The sequence below is a fragment of the Oncorhynchus clarkii genome, chromosome 26 (genome assembly GCF_045791955.1).
Source record: "Oncorhynchus clarkii lewisi isolate Uvic-CL-2024 chromosome 26, UVic_Ocla_1.0, whole genome shotgun sequence".
Taxonomy (NCBI): Eukaryota; Metazoa; Chordata; class Actinopteri; order Salmoniformes; family Salmonidae; genus Oncorhynchus; species Oncorhynchus clarkii.
The window spans coordinates 725,802-741,554 of record NC_092172.1 but is presented as its reverse complement, the minus strand read 5'-3'; the positions used below and the strand labels follow the sequence as shown (position 1 = coordinate 741,554).

Here is a 15,753-nt window from a genome sequence, read left to right as displayed (position 1 = left end):
GAGTGAGCACAGCACAACAAGGTGATTCCAAAAATGTATTGTACGCTGCTGCATAAATTATTTAATATGCCAGGGAGATAGTATTACTTTCTTAGCTACAGTATACATAAGTGTATGTTGTGTAGCAAGCTGTTAGAAGCCCATGTGTCTCAACCTAATAATTGTATCTATTTTCACCTCTTAATTTCGCCTACTGTTCTGACTTGGTGGTGCACATGTAGCCTATAACCTGTTTTTGAGAAATGTAATCATCAAATATTGTAAGAGCTTTCATTGTCTGCTTATATGCCCCCTTTATCCTACGGTTTTGACTTGGTGTACAGGGAGAACACTGTAAGAACGGCCCATGTTCTGAATTCTGTTGCTGTACATTTCAAAAGTGCTGAACAAATAGTTATATTGACTACGTTCGTCCTAGCTCGCTCATTAATATCTTCATCGAAATTACGGATTGCCTCTTATCCGCTTTTCATCTCCTTATGCCATAGTTTGTACATCTCAATTGTCAGTAGAAACTACGTTTGTTTAAGCAAGTCAGCCATATCAGATATGTTTTTTTAAAAGGTAGTAATGAGACTGAATGAACTGTTTCGATGCCAGACAACTCTCCGCTGATAGCCAGGTGTAGCAGTGGTAAGGTGTTGGTACTCTGCTTTTGCGACAGCTTTATGTAGGTCCTAACAGTTTGTGGTCACCGTTATAGTGCAATTAATGTATTGTTTAGTGTTGTGTTGTATAGTGGCTTTCCTGGCATGCATCCCACATTATTATTATTTTGCCCCACCAAGATGTACATGCTAAAATCGCCACTGCCTCTACTTAGTCAGTTATAATTAAATTCTTACTTCTATCTCACAACTCCAGGATCAACTATTTATTTACTCAAAAGGGCATTGAAAGCTTGAAAACAAACACCATCTGTTAAAATGGTCTTTGTGGACCCTCATCCTATAGACCCTATCCTGGCCGCATCATGAAAAGTTGCGTGCCCAGTTCCGAATCAGAAACTAATTTGTTTATTGTTTACAATGCTCTGACTTCAAATGCAGCTCATGCAAGTACAAAAAATTAACACAAGTAATCAGATGGTTGTCATCTACAACATCAAAGGTGTCGTCGGAGGATTTGATTACCTAGCAAGTTAGCAAGCCAACGAGGCAAGGTAAAACATCACATAGAGCTAGATAAAGCCAGAAGAATAATATAGTTGTTAAACATAGCTATAGCCAACAGTCTTGCGTGTTTTCATGGTCGTCACTCACTCACTGTGAAGTTTGTCAAGATACCGACACCATCATTAGCCATCCTGCTAAATAACTTTTTGTTGCAATGATGCGCATGCATCAATCGTACCTAATGTTTACTTGTAAACAAAAAAAGTCTCTACAGTGTTTCAGTGAGAGATGAAAATACATGAGATCTTGCAAAGCGTGCCCAACTCTTTTACTTGTTGCAGTTTGTCTAGTCTGACAAAGCTCATTTCCAGCAGACATTGTTAAATCAAGGACAGTACAGAATGTCCTATGTAATGCTAATGCTAATGCAATGCCTTCCTCCATCTTTCATGCAGTTCACTGTAATGACTCAAAGACCCAAGTTAATAGTCGCAACTGGACACTGAGTATGCTCACAAGTGTGTGCCGGAGGACGTGTATTATTATTTGTGTGGTCTGGTTCTGTAAGCTTGTGTTGTTTATTATAACACACAACCAACTGCTTTTCTGTTATTGAAATGGTGTTTGTTTTATACCATTTGTTTTGTCTGTATGTGGGAGATGCCAGGGACAGTGTGCGTGCGTGGTGAGTGGGATATAGTGTGGGGGCACTATGAGAGTGATTATGTACTTGCTGTATGTGGGTGTCTGCGTGGAGATGATTGGTGCTTTCTGACCTTCCGGATGGCAACTGTTACCATGCCAACAGAATAAAGCGAGGCAAGCGGAGTTAAAAAGGAAGGAATAAGCATTAATGAAAAAAACAGTCACCATTGAGAAAAGCAAATGGACACAGGCCTACATTCTGACTTTATCACTGAGTTAATTTGGCTTCATCAAAGAACTAAGCAATAAGGCATGAGAACCTGGGAATGATGCTGTTCTAATGCCCGATGCGAAGCCGAGGGCCGGAAAACAGCCATTCGGAGGGAGTTATCACATCATAATTTGCGGGTTCGAGGATCTTATTGCTCTTATAAAATGGTTGCCAACATATTAAAAAGATTAACGACATGTTTTCATTAAAAAGTTTATTTTAATGAGTACATTTTGTTTTATTTCATCCTTCCACCATACAAAATAGTTCAGGCAAAAGCCAGTAATTAGTTCTGGGATTCTGAGGTTCCTAGCCAAATGGGCTGGTTGCCGTTCTCTTCTCATGTTTTGACCCAGTCGTACATTCTATTCATCCCATGTTGATATGTTAAACAAATCATTGGCATGTAGCTAGCTTGCTAGCAGAGGTTCAATGAGCAACTCTAGTAAATGGTTGGTGAGTCCATAGGATATCAAGTTTTTTTTAAAATTATTTATATTTTTTATTAACCTATCCACGAGAGGACACATATATTTTGCATTTTTACGGCTTTTCTGCTAAATATACATACAGTTGAAGTCGGAAGTTTACATACACTTAGATTAGAGTCATTAAAACTCGTATTTTAACCACTCCGTAAATTTCTTGTTAACAAACTATAGTTTTGGCAAGTTGATTAGTACATCTACTTTGTGCATGACACAAGTCATTTTTCCAACAGTTGTTTACAGACAGGTTATTTAACATATACAGTGGGGCAAAAAAGTATTTAGTCAGCCACCAATTGTGCAAGTTCTCCCACTTAAAAAGATGAGAGGCCTGTAATTTTCATCATAGGGACACTTCAACTATGACAGACAAAGGAAAGAATGAATGGGTCCATGTATCGTGAGATTTTGAGTGAAAACCTCCTTAAATCAGCAAGGGCATTGAAGATGAAACGTGGCTTGGTCTTTCAGCATGACAATGATCCCAAACACACCGCCCGGGCAACGAAGGAGTGGCTTCGTAAGAAGCATTTCAAGTTCCTGGAGTGGCCTAGCCAGTTATTGACCAAATACTTATTTTCCACCATAATTTGCAAATAAATTAATAAAAAATCCTACAATGTGATTTTTCTGGATTTTTTTTCTAATTTTGTCTGTCATAGTTGAAGTGTACCTGTGATGAAAATTACATGCCTCTCTCATCTTTTTAAGTGGGAGAACTTGCACAATTGATGGCTGACTAAATACTTTTTTGCCCCACTGTATCTGGATACAATCTGGCAAGTCTACTCCTGCAAAAGTGTAGGCGATTAAATATTTTAAACTGTAGTAACCCATGTCTAATTCAGATAGAGGATGAGTGTATCCTGTCAATTGCAGAATGCCAGGTGATATCGGAAATCTCGCTTCCAAACTCTCCTCCCATGAACACTTTACATGGTCAAGAGTAGGGCAAAATTCTGAATAATGTCATACAGCATAGAAATGTGTCCCTTTTACATAAGGATCCAGGTTCAGACATTCATCAAGCCAGCTGGTGGGTGGGTGGAGATGGGAAAGAGAGGAAAATCTTTATTGTAAAGTTAACGAATCTGCAGATAACAGAAGAAGTGTGTCTGGGGTATACTGTGGTCTCTAACTAGATATTCAAAGGTGGTAAATACACGCTCATGGAAAAGGTATTTTACATTCTTCAATCCTTTCTGAAACCATAGCTGGAAGGCTGTGTTTATGAGGAGGGAGGGTGTGAAGAGTGGGTTGGAAATGAAATGCATGGATGAGAGAGCTTGTCTGTCTCCAAAGTGTATCCTAAACTGAGACCATATCCTGAGTGAACTTTTCACAATTGGGTTGTTTGAGTGGTATTGCTTACTCAATGGTAGGGGGACACAGACTAAGGAGACTGTGGATGATTTATGACATGAGTGATTTTCCACACCGGTCCTTCCCCCTCTAAAAATGTAGAGACCCAAAAGGTTATCTTGTGAATATTAGCAGCCCAAAAATAATGGAGGAAATTGGTTAGGGAAAGACCCTCCCTCCCCTTTCTGTCTCTCCAAAACGCTTTACGCAACCGTGAGATCCTTTTTATTCCAAATGAAAGTAGATATATGTCTATCCAGGTCTTTAAAAAATGATTTTGCTATAAAGATGGGGAATAGTCTGAAACAGATACCGGAATCTTGGCATGATGACCATCTTTACCGAGTTGACTGCCAGTGAGTGTTATGGTGAGTGTCAAGCAGCGATTGAGGTCTTAGTGTTCTCCAAGGCTGGCTTGAAATTAAAATAGATTTTTTTAGAATTTCCGTGTCTCACAGACCCCGAAATACAGTTGAAGACGAAAGTTTACATACACCTGAGCCAAATGCATTTAAACTCAGTGTTTTACAATTCCTGACAATTAATCCTAGTAAAAAGTCCCTGTCTTAGGTCAGTTAGGATCACCACTTTATTTTAAGAATGTGAAATATCAGAATAATAATAGAGTGATTTATTTCAGCTTTTATTTCTTTCATCACAGTCCCAGTGCATCAGAAGTCTACATACAATCAATTAGTATTTGGTAGCATTGCCTTTAAATTGTTTAACTTGGGTCAAACATTTCGGGTAGCCTTCCACAAGCTTCCCACTATAATTTGGGTGAATTTTGGCCCATTCCTCCTGACAGAGCTGGTGTAACTGAGTCAGGTTTGTAGGCCTCCTTGCTCGCACACACTTTTTCAGTTCTGCCCACAAATATTTTAAAGGATTGAGGTCAGGGCTTTGTGATGGCCACTCCAATACCTTGACTTTGTTATCCTTAAGCCATTTTGCCACAACTTTGGAAGTATGCTTGGGGTCATTGTCCATTTGAAAGACCCATTTGCGACCAAGCTTTAACTTCCTGACATGTCGTGAGATGTTGCTTCAATATATCCACATCATTTTCCTCACTCATGATGCCATCTATTTTGTGAAGTGAACCAGTCTCTCTTGTATCAAATATATACACTACCAGTCAAAAGTTTGGGGTCACATAGAAATGTCCTCGTTTTTAAGAAAAGCACATTTTTTGTCCATTAAAATAACATCAAATTGATCAGGAATACAGTGTAGACATTGTTAATAATGTTGTAAATGACTATTGTAGCTGGAAACGGCAGATTTTTTAATGCAATATCTACATAGTCGGACAGAGGACCAATATCAGCAGCATCCACTCCTGTGTTCCAATGGCACGTTGTGTTAGCTAATCCAAGTTTAGAATTTTAAAAAGCTAATTGATCATTAGAAAACCCTTTTGCAATTATGTTAGCATAGCTGAAAACTGTTTTGCTGATTTAAAGAAGCAATAAAACCAGCCTTCTTTAGACTAGTTGAGTACCCGGAGCATCAGCATTTGTGAGTTTGATTACAGGCTCAAAATGACCAGAAACAAATAACTTTCTTCTGAACTCAACCGTCTATTCTTGTTCTGATAAATGAAGGCTATTCCATGCGAGAAATTGCCAAGAAACTGAAGATCTCGAACAGCGCTTTGTACTACTCCTTTCACAGAACAGCGCAAACTGGCTCTAACCAGAATAGAAAGAGGAGTGGGAGGCCTCTGTGCACAACTGAGCAAGAGGACATGTACATTCTGTCTAGTTTGAGAAACAGATGCCTCACAAGTCCTCAACTGGCAGCTTCATTAAGTAGTACCTGCAAAACACCAGTCTCAACTTCAACAGTGAAGAGGCGACTCCGGGATGCTGGCCTTCTAGGTAGAGTTCCGCTGTCCAGTGTCTGTGTTCTTTTGCACATCGTAATCTTTTCTTTTTATTGGCCTTTCTGAGATATGGCTTTTTCTTTGCTGCTCTGCCTAGAAGGCCAGCATCCCGGAGTGTCCTCTTCGCTGTTGACATTGAGACTGGTGTTTTGCGGGTACTATTTAATGAAGCTATTTAGTTCACATGATCAAGAATACATTTCCGCCCCAAAAAATGCATTTTGATAAAAACCTTTTTTTACTTTCAAATGGCTCCTGTGAAGTCGTGACTTGCGACATACGCCTAGTTTCCTGAATCAGCTCGCAAATGCTCTTTGCTTGATGCGTGCCTAGCAAATCCTTTGGTACTATCAATAGCATTCTTCCAGTTAGAATACCCAGCTTGGGTGAAGGCATTGTCTGTGTTAGCATTGGACCCACCCAACACAGATCTTTCGACATGGGAAACAAAATGGAGCATCTGCAGTAACAGAGTATACCAGCTACTCTCTTCCTATGAACTAGTTGCTATTAAATGAACATTTTTGGACAGAAAACCTGCATTTAAGGTACGATTCTAGGCTAACTTGGGCTGGCTCCTTTTTTCATAGATCATCAGGAACTGTCAGAGGTGGAGGCGGCTGTGGAGCCAATTTGGCAGCGCTTGTGGAAGGGTGGGTAGATTTTGCACATGGAGCTAACTGAGCTTGGCGGCAGCCTCAGTGGTTTGATGCTCATCGCGCTCCACTCCTTTGTTTGGGTACTTTGTTGAAGCCAATTTCTGATATCCATTGTGCATCGTGCTAGCTAAATAGGCTAACCTGTTGAGGCTAGGGGGCAGCATTTTCACTTTTGGATGAAAGGCGTGCCCAGAGTAAACGGTCTCCTACTCTTTCCCAGATGGGAATATATGCATAGTATTATTACTGGTGGATAGAAAACACTCTGACGTTTCTAAAACTGTTTGTATCTGTATCATCTGTATTATGTATCTGAGTATAACAGAACTCATATGGCAGACAAAAACCTGAGAAGAAATACAAACAGGAAGTAAGAACTCAATTTAGAAAACAGTGCCATTGCCATCCACCTTAGATATGGATGAGAATTTTTTTAATTGTCAATTATTTTTTTATTTCACCTTTATTTAACCAGGTAGGCTAGTTGAGAACAAGTTCTCATTTGCAACTGCGACCTGGCCAAGATAAAGCATAGCAGTGTGAACAGACAACACAGAGTTACACATGGAGTAAACAATTAACAAGTCAATAACACAGTAGAAAAAATAGAGAGTCTATATACACTGTGTGCAAAAGGCATGAGGAGGTAGGCGAATAATTACAATTTTGCAGATTAACACTGGAGTGATAAATGATCAGATGGTCATGTACAGGTAGAGATATTGGTGTGCAAAAGAGCAGAAAAGTAAATAAATAAAAACAGTATGGGGATGAGGTAGGTAAAATTGGGTGGGCTCTTTACCGATAGACTATGTACAGCTGCAGCGATCGGTTAGCTGCTCAGATAGCAGATGTTTGAAGTTGGTGAGGGAGATAAAAGTCTCCAACTTCAGCGATTTTTGCAATTCGTTCCAGTCACAGGCAGCGAGAACTGGAACCAAAGGCGGCCAAATGAGGTGTTGGCTTTAGGGATGATCAGTGAGATACACCTGCTGGAGCGTGTGCTACGGGTGGGTGTTGCCACCGTGACCAGTGAACTGAGATAAGGCGGAGCTTTACCTAGCATGGACTTGTAGATGACCTGGAGCCAGTGGGTCTGGCGACAAATATGTAGCGAGGGCCAGCCGACTAGAGCATACAGGTCACAGTGGTGGGTGGTATAAGGCGCTTTGGTAACAAAACGGATGGCACTGTGATAAACTGCATCCAGTTTGCTGAGTAGAGTGTTGGAAGCAATTTTGTAGATGACATCGCCGAAGTCGAGGGTCGGTAGGATAGTCAGTTTTACTAGGGTAAGTTTGGCGTCGTGAGTGAAGGAGGCTTTGTTGCGGAATAGAAAGCCGACTCTAGATTTGATTTTAGATTGGAGATGTTTGATATGAGTCTGGAAGGAGAGTTTACAGTCTAGCCAGACACCTAGGTACTTATAGATGTCCACATATTCAAGGTCGGAACCATATAGGGTGGTGATGCTAGTCAGGCGTGCGGGTGCAGGCAGCGAACGGTTGAAAAGCATGCATTTGGTTTTACTAGCGTTTAAGAGCAGTTGGAGGCCACGGAATGAGTGTTGTATGGCATTGAAGCTCGTTTAGAGGTTAGATAGCACAGTGTCCAAGGACGGGCCGGAAGTATACAGAATGCTGTCGTCTGCGTAGAGGTGGATCAGGGAATCGCCCGCAGCAAGAGCAACATCATTGATATATACAGAGAAAAGAGTCGGCCCGAGAATTGAACCCTGAGGCACTCCCATAGAGACTGCCAGAGGACCGGACAGCGTGCCCTCCGATTTGACACACTGAACTCTGTCTGCAAAGTAGTTGGTGAACCAGTCAAGGCAGTCATCAGAATAACCGAGGCTACTGAGTCTGCCAATAAGAATATGGTGATTGACAGAGTCGAAAGCCTTGGCAAGGTCGATGAAGACGGCTGCACAGTACTGTCTTTTATCAATGGCGGTTATGATATCGTTTAGTACCTTGAGCGTGGCTGAGGTGCACCCGTGACTGGCTCGGAAACCAGATTGCACAGCGGAGAAGGTACGGTGGAATTCGAGATGGTCAGTGACCTGTTTGTTGACTTGGCTTTCGAAGACCTTAGATAGGCAGGGCAGGATGGATATAGGTCTGTAACAGTTTGGGTCCAGGGTGTCTCCCCCTTTAAAGAGGGGATGACTGCGGCAGCTTTCCAATCCTTGGGGATCTCAGACGATATGAAAGAGAGGTTGAACAGGCTGGTAATAGGGGTTGCGACAATGGCGGCGGATAGTTTCAGAAATAGAGGGTCCAGATTGTCAAGCCCAGCTAATTTGTACGGGTCCAGGTTTTGCAGCTCTTTCAGAACATCTGCTATCTGGATTTGGGTAAAGGAGAACCTGGAGAGGCTTGGGCGAGTAGCTGCGGGGGGGGCGGAGCTGTTGGCCGAGGTTGGAGTAGCCAGGAGGAAGGCATGGCCAGCCGTTGAGAAATGCTTGTTGAAGTTTTCGATAATCATGGATTTATCGGTGGTGACTGTGTTATCTAGCCTCAGTGCAGTGGGCAGCTGGGAGGAGGTGCTCTTGTTCTCCATGGACTTTACAGTGTCCCAGAACTTTTCGGAGTTGGAGCTACAGGATGCCTGAAGCTACAGGATGCCTGAAGAAGCGTGCCTTAGCTTTCCTGACTGACTGCGTGTATTGGTTCCTGACTTCCCTGAACAGTTGCATATCGCGGGGACTATTCAATGCTATTGCAGTCCGCCACAGGATGTTTTTATGCTGGTTGAGGGCAGTCAGGTCTGGAGTGAACCAAGGGCTATATCTGTTCTTAGTTCTGCATTTTTTGAACGGAGCATGCTTATCTAAAATGGTGAGGAAGTTACTTTTAAAGAATGACCAGGCATCCTCAACTGACAGGATGAGGTCAATGTCCTTCCAGGATACCCGGGCCAGGTCGATTAGAAAGGCCTGCTCACAGAAGTGTTTTGGGGAGCGTTTGACAGTGATGACAGTGATGAGGGGTGGTCTGACTGGTTTGACTGCGGATCCGTAGCGGATACAGGCAATGAGGCAGTGATCGCTGAGATCCTGGTTGAAGACAGCGGAGGTGTATTTGGAGGGCCAGTTGGTCAGGATGACGTCTATGAGGGTGCCCTTGTTTACAGATTTAGGGTTGTACCTGGTAGGTTCCTTGATGATTTGTGTGAGATTGAGGGCATCTAGCTTAGATTGTAGGACTGCCGGGGTGTTAAGCATATCCCAGTTTAGGTCACCTAACAGAACAAACTCTGAAGCTAGATGGGGGGCGATCAATTCACAAATGGTGTCCAGGGCACAGCTGGGAGCTGAGAGGGGTCGGTAGCAGGCGGCAACAGTGAGAGACTTATTTCTGGAGAGAGTCATTTTTTAAATTTGGGTATGGACCTGGAAAGTATGACATTACCTTGCAGGCTATCTCTGCAGTAGACTGCAACTCCTCCCCCTTTGGCAGTTCTATCTTGAGGGAAAATGTTATAGTTGGGTATGGAAATCTCAGAATTTTTGGTGGCCTTCCTGAGCCAGGATTCAGACACGGCAAGGACATCAGGGTTAGCAGAGTGTGCTAAAGCAGTGAGTAAAACAAACTTAGGGAGGAGGCTTCTGATGTTGCCATGCATGAAACCAAGGCTTTTTTGATCACAGAAGTCAACAAATGAGGGTGCCTGGGGACATGCAGGTCCTGTGTTTACCTCCACATCACCCGTGGAACAGATTAGGAGTGCACTTCCTAGGGCTTCCACAAGATGTCACCGTCTTTAGATTCTGGTTGTATGATTCTATTATAAAGGTGGGGCTCATAATAGCTCTTTGAGTGGGTGGTCTCGGTTTCATTACGTTCATTGCTCGTGCTTTTTGAGGATTGAATGCTGGGCTGAACAAGCTAACAACAAGTGGCTAAATTATGGGCTTTTTGGAACTTTATGGAACAAATCAGTCATTTATTGTCGAACTAGGATTCCTGGAACTGCCTTCTGATGAAGATATTCAAAGGTAAGTGAATATTTATAGTGTTTATTGTAGCTTCTGTTGACGCCAAAATGGCGGCTATTTCTTTCTGTTCTGAGCGCCGTTCTCAGATTATTATTTTTCCGTAAAGTTTTTTTAAAAATCTGACAGCGGTTGCATAGGGGATACATTTATCTTTAATTCTGTGAATAACACTTGCATCTTTTATTTTTGCAAAATCACCGGATGTTTTGGAATCAAAACACATAACGCGCCAATGTAAACTGAGATTTTTTATATATATATGCACATTATCGAACAAAACACACAATACATGTATAACATGATGTCCTATTAGTATCATCTGATGGAGATAATCAAAGGTTAGTGATTAATTTTATCTATATTTATGCTTTTGTGACTGAAATATCGCTCTGTGTGTTTTTGAATTTGGTGGTCATCTAACATAAATATATGTTGTGTTTTCGCTGTAAAACATTTTAAAAATCGGAAACGATGGGTAGATTAACAAGATGTTCATCTTTCATTTGCTGTATTGGACTTGTTAATGTGTGACAGTTAAATATTTCAAAATAATATTTTTTTCAGCTTGTGCCCCCCTAGCCCCAACAGGCTAAGGCTAATAACTAACACTTTTTACAGCTATAGCTAAGAGTGAAGCAGCTTCAACGGTTAACCTGACCCCGCCCTTGTAAATCAAAATCGAATATTACAGGCGGAGGCATATCACGTTATTCACTTAGCTTACCACAGAGTTGAGAAGCCTTTTCCCCGCTTTTTTGTTGTTATTGGGAAACCCCAAAAAGTCATACCTAACCACTCAGTGGCTTTCCATAGCCCCCCTCTGAAACCTGGTTATTCTGTGCGTAAATCTTTCCATTTAGTATGATATATTGCGTTTCGTATGGTATGTATTCATTTCAGAATGTCCATCATCCATTTTTGAATGATATGTTACAAATTACCATTTGTATGATATGTTACAAATTTGCAAAACGTACGATATGTTCTTGCCTTAACGCTACAATATGTAACTTTTTTGGGCTACCCGACCAAATTCATAGAAATGTTGAGTTCTCGATCTGTCATTCTCAATGAAAGTCTAAGAAGTGGTAGATCTGTTCTATGTGCACTATTTCTATGGTTCCCGTTCTTAAGTGTCATTTCTGCATATTTTATTTTTGGTTTAGAACAACAGCTTCAAACCCCCTTGTGGTACCTTTGGCAGCCAATTAGAGCTCTGAATCATAAGATTCTACCAACTTTGCACAACTCTTAATGTATTTGTCACATACACATGGTTAGCAGATGTTAATGCGAGTATAGCGAAATGCTTGTGCTTCTATTTCCGACCATACAGTAATATCTAACAAGTAATATAACCTAACAATTTCACAACTACTACCTTATACCCACACAAGTGTAAAGGAATGAATACGAATATGTACGTAAAGATATGAATAAGTGATGCCGAACGGCATTATCAAGATCCAGTAGCTTGATTACCAACAACGACGAGACGGCCTACAGGGAGGAGGTGAGGGCCCTCGGAGTGTGGTGTCAGGAAAATAACCTCACACTCAACGTCAACAAAACTAAGGAGATGATTGTGGACTTCAGGAAACAGCAGAGGGAACACCCCCCCTATCCACATCGATGGAACAGTAGTGGAGAGGGTAGTAAGTTTTAAGTTCCTCGGCGTACACATCACAGACAAACTGAATTGGTCCACCCACGCAGACAGCGTCGTGAAGAAGGCGCAGCAGCGCCTCTTCAACCTCAGGAGGCTGAAGAAATTCGGCTTGTCACTAAAAGCACTCACAAACTTCTACAGATGCACAATCGAGAGCATCCTGTCGGGCTGTATCACCGCCTGGTACGGCAACTGCTCCGCCCACAACCGTAAGGCTCTCCAGAGGGTAGTGAGGTCTGCACAACGCATCACCGGGGACAAACTACCTGCCCTCCAGGACACCTACACCACCCGATGTCACAGGAAGGCCATAAAGATCATCAAGGACAACAACCACCCGAGCCACTGCCTGTTCACCCCGCTATCATATGTATACGTATATCTCATATGTATACGTATATACTGTACTCTATATCATCTACTGCATCTTTATGTAATACATGTATCACTAGCCACTTTAAATATGCCACTTTGTTTACATACTCATCTCATATGTATATACTGTACTTAATACCATCTACTGTATCTTGCCTATGCCGCTCTGTACCATCACTCATTCATATATCTTTATGTACATATTCTTTATCCCCTTACACTTGTGTCTATAAGGTAGTAGTTTTGGAATTGTTAGCTAGATTACCTGTTGGTTATTACTGCATTGTCGGAACTAGAAGCACAAGCATTTCGCTACACTCGCATTAACATCTGCTAACCATGTGTATGTGACAAATAAAATTTGATTTGATTTAGATGGTATAGAGTGCAGTATATACATATGAGATGAGCAATGTAGGGTATGAAAACATTATAGAAAGTGGCATTGTTTAAAGTGGCTAGTGATACATTAGATCAAGATGGCAAGATCCAGTAGATGGTATAAAGTGCCCTCAAGTATTCACACCCCTTAACTTTTTAACATTTTGTTATAGCCTGAATTCAAATGGTTTAAATCGAGATGTTTTGTCACTTTGCTACACCCAATACCCCACAATGTCAAAGTGGAATTATGTTTTTCTAAATCTTTACAAAAAGATTGCAAAATTAAAAACTGAAATGTCTTGAGTCAATAAGTATTCGACCTATTTGTTATTGCAAGCCTAAATAATTTCAGGGGTAAAAATGTGCAAGTCACATAAGTTGTGTGGACTGACTATGCAATAATTTGTTTTTAACGTGACTTTTTAATGACTACCTCATCTCTGTACCCCACACATACAATATTCTGTTAGATCTCTGTCGAGCAGTGAATTTCAAACACAAATTCAACCACAAAGACCAGAGAAGTTTTCCATTGCCTTGATAAGAAGGGTACTTATTGATAGATGGGTAAAAATAAGACCGCAGACATTGAATATCCCTTTGAGCATGGTGAAATTATGAATTACACTTTGGATGGTCTATCAATACACCCAGTCACTACAAAGATACAGGCATCCTTAACTCAGATGCCGGAGAGGAAGGAAGCTGCTCAGGAATTTCAGCATGAGGCCAATGGTGACTTTAAATCAGTTACAGAGTTTAATGGCTGTGATAGGGGGAAATCTTTGAGGAAAACCTGGTTCAGTTTGTTTTCCACCCGACACTGGGAGCATAATTCACCATTCAGCAGGACAATAACCTAAAACACAAAGCCAAATCTACACTGGAGTTGCCAAGAAGACCGCAAATGTTCCTGAGTGGCCGAGTTAAATCTACTTGAAAAACTATGGGAACACCCAAAAATGGTTGTCGAGCAATGATCAACAGCCAATTTCACAAAGCTTGAAGATTTTAAAAAATAATAATGGGCAAATGTTGCACAATCCAGGTGTGGATAAATCTTAGACCCACAGGTGTAATTCTAACATGTACTGTATTGACTCAGTGGGTTGAATACTTATCTAATTAAGATATATTAGTGTTTTATTTTTTACAATTATTTTTTTATTTACAAATGTTAAAAATGTTCTTCTACTTTGATATTGCAGAGTATTTTGTGTAGATTGTTGACCATGAATTACAAAGAAATCCATTTGAATCCTACTTTGTAACACAACAACATTTGTAAAAAGCCATGGGGTGTGAATACTTTCCAAAGGTACTGTATTTATTAAGCCAGTGTAACAGTGTAATCGCAGATCATCTCCTGTTGTCAGAATGTAGACTATTACTGACTAAAGATGTCTCCTAGTCCTCTGTCATGTTGTTTAACATGTTGTACTGTGTAGAATACAGTGCAATAGTTTTAGTGTATCCGTCTTCATCTGTGGTTCTAGGGCTATGTCTGGTGTGACAGCTTGTATCGAATAGTTAAACGCGAATAAGCGTTCTTTTAGGTGTGTAGACTTTTGCGTGAGCCAGGAGAGCTAAAAAGTCTTAATCCACAATAAGGGGGGATAAAAGGTTTTATTGAAATAAAGTACTCCCATAAAAAATAAAGGGCTGTATTCAATACGTATCGTGGAAATTCCCCGCTAAAGCCCAATTGAAATTCACGGTAAATGCTGCATATGTAGGCTCAATCAGAAATTGTCTTTAAATTTCTATAGTGAAATCTGCAATGCTTCAGTGATATGGATTGAATAGAGCCCTATGTTATCGTCAACAATATTCATGGAATACTCGAAAGACTTACTGGCATGCATTTCAACCATATAGCAGTCATCTTCAGGCAGTGCAATGGGGATAAATACAAAATTTCTGGTGAGGACATAGTAAGAAGTTTCCTAATTGTATCCATTTAGGGTCTATACAAAAAATGTAAGAGAACTATTGATAAAGGCAAATAGTATACTAGAATCTTGAGAAAAGTCTGACCTGAAATTCTGAATCTGACCTCATACAAGAAGTTGAGAAATGGCCAGTACTTTCACAAAAACTGATATCAAGTTACAGCTTTATGAACTTAACAACAACAAAATACTCACCTTTTTTAAATGATCGTTTTGTGATTGTATGTGTCTCATCTCATTTCATACTGTTATGCAATTATGTTTTTAATAATGAACTTGAACATTATCTAAGGCCGGTCTCATAGACTAGACATAACATAGTAAACATAAATCGGGCACACTCAAATTAGTATGTGTTACATTTGGTTTGATTACATAAGATAGAAGGCAAAAGACAAAAATGAATGGGGGGCTTGGTCAGGGAGAATGGGTGATCATATAAAGCAAACGTCTAGCAACCCAAAGGTTGTGTGTTCGAATCTCATCACGGACCACTTTAGTGCATTAGTAACTTTTCAGCTACTTAGCATGTTAGCTAAACATAACTCCTACCCCAACCTCTAACCCATAGCCTAGCTAACGTTAGCCACCTAGCCACAACAAATTGGAATTCGTAACATAATGGATGATGGACAGCCACAAATTAATACATAACATACCAAATGTGATGTAAAGAAGAAAACATCTTGAATAAGTAGGTGTGTCCAAATTATTGACTGGTACTGTATGCTGGTGACATGATGATCGGTGCTTGGCTGTCAGTTGACAAATAAAAATGACCTTGCTCTTATCCATAATCTCATTATTTACCCTCTGCACTGAATCTGCAAGTGGTTGGCAGAGCACATGCCAAGACCAGACTGGGAACATTAGCTGTTTATTGCAGACTTTTTGTTGCAAAACCATCGGCAGAGTAGAAAATGGGTAGTTATATGACGAAAA

At 40.7% G+C, this 15,753-nt stretch overlaps 1 protein-coding gene across 1 annotated transcript in view; it reads left to right on the top strand.

Moving 5' to 3' along the window:
* The window catches only part of LOC139385208 (synaptotagmin XIVa), a 127,561-nt gene that overhangs the window by 42,812 nt on the left and 68,996 nt on the right, over window positions 1–15,753 (top strand). The gene's annotated exons all lie outside the window — the stretch shown is intronic.